The sequence below is a fragment of the Macaca fascicularis genome, chromosome 13, assembly GCF_037993035.2.
Source record: "Macaca fascicularis isolate 582-1 chromosome 13, T2T-MFA8v1.1".
NCBI classification, from domain to species: Eukaryota; Metazoa; Chordata; class Mammalia; order Primates; family Cercopithecidae; genus Macaca; species Macaca fascicularis.
Genome location: NC_088387.1, coordinates 58,290,872 through 58,297,845, shown reverse-complemented (window position 1 = coordinate 58,297,845; position 6,974 = coordinate 58,290,872). Strand labels below are relative to the sequence as shown.

The following is a 6,974-nucleotide window of genomic DNA, read 5'->3' as shown; positions in this document are numbered from 1 at the left end:
AACATCAATAATGTTGACAAACCTCTAGCATGGCTGAAAAGCAAAAACAGAGAGAAGACACAAATTACTAATATCAAGAAGAAAACAGGGATATCATTATAGAACCTGCATATGCTAAAAGAATAATAAGGGAATATGAAGAAAAATTCTATGTTCAGAAATTTGGCAACTTAGGTGAAATGAATCAAGTTCTTAAAAAGCACAATTCATCCAATATGAAATAGAGAATGTGAAACATTGTACAGGTGCTAAGTAAACTGAATTCATAATTCAACATCCTGTCTTGCCCAGGCTGGAGTGCAGTGGAGTGAACCTAGGAGGCGGAGGTTGCACTGAGCTGAGATTGCACCACTGCACTCCAGCTTGGGTGACAGAATGAGACTCCATCTCAAAAAAAAAGAGATCCTCCTGTTTCAGCCTTTCAAGTAGCTATGATTACAAATATGCGCCATCATGCTTGGCTAATTTAAAAAATAATTTTGTAGACAGGGTCTACTATGTTGCCCAGTCTGATCTATCAAACTCCGGACCTCAAGCAACTCTCCTGCCTCAGCCTCCCAAAGTGCTGGGATTACAGGTGTGAGCAACCTAACCTGGCCTAGAAATTTATTTCTTATAGTTCTAGAGGCTGGGGAGTCTAAGATCAAGGTAAGAGGGGCACACTGAGAGTCAAACTGGCTTTTATAACAGACCCATTCTTATGTTAACTAACCCACTACCATGGTAACCCATTAATCCATGGCAAGTTCTCATTTCTTAATACTGTTACATTGGGGATTAAATTTCAACATGAGTTTCACAGGACAAAAACATTTAAATCATAGCAGAAGATATGCAGGTGTCAAGTAAGAACATATAAAGATATTTAACATCATTAGCCATTAGAGATACAAATTAAAACCATGATGAGCTATTACTACAAACGTAACAAAATGGCTTAAATAAGAAATAGTGACAAAACCAGATGCTGTCAAAAATGTGGAGAAACTAGATCACTCACACATTGCTGGGAGGAAAGTAAAATGGTACAGTCATTATGGAAAACATTATGGAAACAATATTGCAGTTTCTTGAAAAATTAAACATGCAACTACCATATTACCCTGAAGTTGCATTCTTGGGTGCTTATTCCAGAGAGATCAAGATTTAATGTTAATATACAAACTTGCACATGAAAAATTAGCTGCATGTAGCAGTGTTTCCCTGTATTCCCAGCTATTCAGGAGGCAGTGGCAGGAGGATTGCTTAACCCTGGCGGGTTGAAGCAGCAGTGAGCTGTGATCACATCACTGCACTCCACCCTGGGCAAAAGAATGAGACTCTCTGAAAAACACAAAACAAAACCAAACAAAACCCTGCAAATGAGTGTTTATATATTTTTATTTATAATGGTCTAAAACTTGAACAAACTTAGATGTCCTTCACCCGGTGAATAATCGGTTAAACATATTGTGGCACATCCATGCCATGGAATACTACTTGACAATAAAAAGAAATAAAATATTTTTTTTTGTGGGTGCATAGTAAGTGTATATATTCATAAGGACCATGAGATGTTTTGATACAGGAATGCAATGTGTAATAATCACATCATGGAGAGTACGGTATCCATCCCCTCAAGGATTCATTCTTTGTGTTATAAACAATCCAATTATACTTTTTTAGTTATTTTTAGATGTACAATTAAATTATTATTGACTATTGTCAACCTGCTGTGCAATCAAATGCTAGGTCTTATTCATGCTTTCGAACTATTTTTTGTACCCATTAACCATCCCCATCTTCCTCCTAACCTCCCACTAACCTTCCCAGCCCCTAGTAACCATCTTTCTACTCTATCTCCATGAATTCAGTTGATTTGATTTTTAGATCCCACAAATAAATGAGAGCATGGGATGGTTGTCTTTCCATGCCTGCCTTTTTTCGCTTAACATAATGATCTTTGGTTCCATCCATGTTGTTACAAATGATAGGATTTCATTTTTTATAGCTAAATAGTACTCCATTGTGTATATGTACCACGTTTTATTTATCCATTCATCTGTTGAGGGACACTCAGGTTGCTTACAAATCTTGGCTATTGTGAACAGTGCTACAATAAACATGAGAGTGCAGATAACTCTTCAATATGCTGATTTCCTTTCTTTTGAGTATATACCCAGCTCTATATTTAGATTTTTGAGGAACCTCCAAACTGTTCTCCATAGTGGTTGTACTAATTTCATTTTCATCAACAGTGTATGAGGGTTCCATTTTCTCTACATCCTTGCCAGCATTTCTTATTGCCTGTCTTTTGGATATAAACCATTTTAACTGGGGTGAGATGATATCTCATTGTAGTTTTGATTTGCATTTTGCTGATGATCAATGATACTGGGCACTTTTTCATATGCCTGTTTGTTGTTTGCATGTCTTCTTTTGAGAAATGTCTGCACATCTTTTGCCCATTTTTTGGATTGGATTATTAGATTTTTCCCTATAGAGTTGTTTGAGCTCCTTACATATTCTGGTTATTAATCCCTTGTCAGATGGGCAGCTTGCAAATATTCTCTCCCATTCTGGTAGTTTTCTCTTCACTTTGTTGATTGTTTCCATTTCTGTGCAAAGTCTTTTTAACTTGACGTGATCCCATTTGTCCATTTTTACTTTGGTTGCCTGTGCTTGTGGGGTATTACTCAAGAAATTTTTGCCTACACCAATGTCCTGGAAACTTTCCCCAATTTTTTTTAGTAGTTTCATAGTTTGAGATCTTAGATTTAAGTATTTAAATCAATTTTTATTTGATTTTTGTTTATGGCAAGAGATGGGGGTCTAGTTTCTTTCTTCTGCATATGGATATCCATTTTTCCCAGCACCATTTATTGAAGAGACTTTTACCCAGTATATGTTCTTGGTACCTTTATTGAAAATCAGTTCATTGTAGGTATGGGGATTTGTTTCTGGACTCTCTATTCTGTTCCACTGGTTTATATGTCTGTTTTTATGCCAGTCCCATGCTGTTTTGTTTACTATAGTGCTGTAGTATAATTTTTTTTCTTACCCTATCTTGATGTAGTATAATTTGAAGTCAGGTAATGTAATTCCTCCAGTTTTGTTATTTTTGCTTGGGATAGATTTGATTACTCTGGGTTTTTTTGTGGTTTATATACGTTTTAGAATTGTTGTTTCTATTTCTGTGAAGAATGCCATTAGTATTTTGATAGACATTGCATTGAATTTGTAGATTACTTTGGGTAGTATGGACATTTAACAATACTGATTCTTCCAATCCATGAACATGATACATCTTTTCTTTTCTTTTTCTTTTTTTTTTTTTTTTGGTGTCATCACTATTTTAGAATTTTCATTATAGAGATCTTTCACTTCTTTGGATAATTCCCAGGTATTTTATTTTATTTGTGGCTATTGTAAATGAGATTACTATTTTGATTTATTTTTCAGATTGCTGTTAACATACAATAATGCTACTGATTTTTGTATGTTGATTTTTGTATCCTTCAACTTTCCTGAGTTTCTTTATCTTCTAATAGTTTGTGTGTGTGTGTGTCTCTGTGTGTGTGGAGTCTTTCGATTTTTCCAAATATAGAATCGTATCATCTTCAAACAATGATAATTTTACTTCTTCCTTTCCAATTTGGAGGCCCTTTATTTCTTTCTCTTCTCTGACTGCTCTAGCTAGGACTTCCAGTAATATGTTTATTAACAGTGACAAAAGTGGGCATCCTTGTTGTGCTCCAGATCTTAGAAAAAAGGCTTTCAGTTTTTCCCCATTCGGTATGATACTAGCTGTGGGTCTGTTATATATGGCTTTTATTATGTTGAGGTTATGTTCCTTCTATACCCAGTTTTTTGGGGTTTTTTCTTTTATCGAAGGGATGTTGACTTTTATCAAATCCTTTTTTTGGCATCAGTTGAAATGATCATATGGTTTTAGTCTTTCATTCTGTTGGTATGATGTATCATATTCATAGACTTGTGTATGTTCAACAATCCTTGCATTCCTGGGATAAATCCCATTTGTTCATGATGAATGATCTTTTCTTCATGCTATATTATCTTTAATTAAGTACAAAAAGCTTTCTAACATGTCTCTAAAGACCATTTCACCTACTTCTCCGTTTGGCTGCCAGTCTCTCGTCTCTCTCTTCAGTAATGGAGAGGCAGATACCCTTTCCTCAGGGAAGAGAAATTCACGGTTTGTTGCCCTTGCGAATAACAAAAATGTTGGAAAGGTGGGTGACAAATCTGTTGCCATTGGCATCTTTCACATGAACCACATCAAAAGATCCAGGATATCTCTCTCTGTTGGTGACTACACACATTCTTCCCAGATTAGCACACCCCCCCGGCCCCTAGTCACCATACACAGGTTACCAGTGTTGAACTTGATAAAATCAGGAATCTTGCCAGTCTCCAAATCAATCTGAATCTGTTATTCACCTTGATGAGGGGATCAGGGCAGTGGATGGTGTGAACATCATGAATCACCAGATGAGGAATTCCTTTTGTACCCACAAAGATTTTTCTCACTTGGCACAACTTGTATTTAGCCTCCTCAGATTAATACGATGAACAGCAGAGTGAGCCTTGGTGTCATAGATCAGATGGAAATTCTCTCCAGTCTTGTCAATGCTGATGACATCCATGAATCCAAGCAGGGTAGATTACATCAGTTTGGACCTTGCCATTGATCTTAATAAACCACTGCATGCAAATCTTCTTTACTTCATCTCCTGTCAAGGCATACTTAAGTCTGTTCCTTAGGAAAATGATGACAGGGAGGTACTTTCTCAACTTGTGGGGACCGGTGGATGGATGAGGAGCAAACACACCAATTAATTTATCCAGCATACAATGCTTTGGAGCTGGTACTTGCTTCAGATGCTTCTTGACCACAAGCCATGGCTCTGCTAGGCACAGAAAGAGTGATGAATGATCTTTTTAATCTGATTTGTCAGTATTTTGTTGAGAATTTTTGCATCAATGTTCATCAGAGATATTGGCCTATAGTTTTATTTTTTGACATATCTTTGTCTGGTTTTGGTATCAGGGTAATGCTGGCTTCACAGAATGAGTTTGTAAGTATTCCCTTCTCCTCTATTTTTTAGGATAGTTTTAGGAGGATTGGTATTCGTTTTTCATGAAATCTTTGCTAGAATTAAGCATTGCAGCCATTGGGACCTGGGCTTTTCTTTACTGTGAGACTTTTTATTATGACTTCAATCTTGTTACTTGTTAGTGGTCTATTTGGGTTTTGGATTTTTTCATGGTTCAATCTTGGTATGTTGTATGTATCTAGAAATTTGTCCATTTCTTCTAGATTTTCCAATTTATTGGCATTTAGTTGCTCATATAGCTACTAACGATTTTTTAAGTTTCTGCAGTATCAGCTGTAATGTGTCCTTTTTCATTTCTGTTTTTATTATTTGGATCTCCTCTGTTTTTTCTTAGTTGGCTAAAGGTTTATCAATTTTGTTTATCTTTTCAAGAAACCAACTTTTCCTTCCATTAATCATTTGTATTGTTGTCTTCCTTTCAATTTCACTTATTTCTGCCCTGATCTTTATTGTTTCTTTTCTTCTACTAATTTTGAGCTTGCTTTGCTCTTGCTTTTTTAGTTATTTAAGATGCATTGGTAGGTTGTCTACCTGAAGTTTTTTTTCTTTTTTGATGTAATCACTTACAGCTATGAATTTCCCTCTCAGTAATGTTTTTGCTGTATCACAAAGGTTTTGGTATGTTGTGTTGCCATTATAATTTGTCTCAAGAAATGTTTTATTTTCTTCCTAATTTCTTCATTCACACACTCATCACTCAGGAGCATATTGTTTAATTTCCATGTATTTGCAGTTTCCAAAATTCCTCATTATTAGTTTTTAGTTGTATTCCATTGTGATCAGAAAAGATGCTGGATAGTATTTCATTCTTTTTTTTTTTTTTTGCATGGTTTCAGGCTTGTTTTATGACCTAACATACAGTCTACCCTTGAGAATGATCCAAGTACTGAAAAAAAGAATGCGTATTCTGCAGCCATTGGATGAAATGTTCTGAAATATCTATTCGGTCCGTTTGGTTTATAGTGCAGATTAAGTCTGGTATAACTTTGTTAATTTTCTCTCTGGAAGATCTGTCCAATGTTGAAAGTAGAGAGTTGAAGTCTCCACCTATTATTATATTGGAGTTTATCTCTCTCTTTAGCTCTAATAATATTTGCTTTATATACCTGGGTGCTCCAGTGTTGAGCACATATATATTTACAATTGTTATATTCTTTTGCTGAATTAACTCCTTTAGCATTATTTAGTGACCTTTGTCTCGTCTTTTAGTTTTTGTCTTAAAATCTATTTTGTCTGATATAAGTATAGCTACTCCTGCTCTTTTTTGGTTTCCATTAGCATAGACTATCATTTTCCATCCCTTTACATTCAGTCTATGTGTGTCTTTATAGGTGATGTTTGTTTCTTGTAGGCAAGAGACACTGGTTCTTGTTTTTTATCCATTCAGTCATGTCTTTTGATTGGAGAGTTTAGTTCATTTACATTCATTGTTATTACTGATAAGAACTTACTCCTACCATTTTGTTATTTGTTTTCTGGATGTTTAGCAGTTTTCTCTTCCTTCTTTCTTCCCTTTCTGTCTTCCTGTTAGTGAAGATAATTTTCTCTGATGATATGATCTAGTTTCTTGCTTTTTATATTTTGTGTATTCATTGTATGGTTTATGGTTTGTGTTTACCATGAAGTTTGCAAATACTATCTTATAATTTATTATTTTAAGCTGATAACAACTCTGCATAAACAAACAAATGAGCAAAAAGAAAACTAATAAAATTTCTATGCCTTAACTTCACCCTTCCTCCCATGCTTTTTAACGTTCTGTTGTTTCCATTTGTATCTTACTGTACTCTCTATGTCTTGAAAAGTTGTCCTAGTTATTATTTTTTATTGATTTATCATTTAATGTTTTTACTTAAG

At 35.0% G+C, this 6,974-nt stretch overlaps 1 pseudogene; it reads right to left on the bottom strand.

The window, feature by feature from the left end:
* Positions 1-366: 366 nt before the first annotated feature.
* LOC135966822 (small ribosomal subunit protein eS4-like) lies at positions 367-6,326 on the bottom strand (annotated as a pseudogene).
* Between the last annotated feature and the right edge of the window lie 648 nt (positions 6,327-6,974).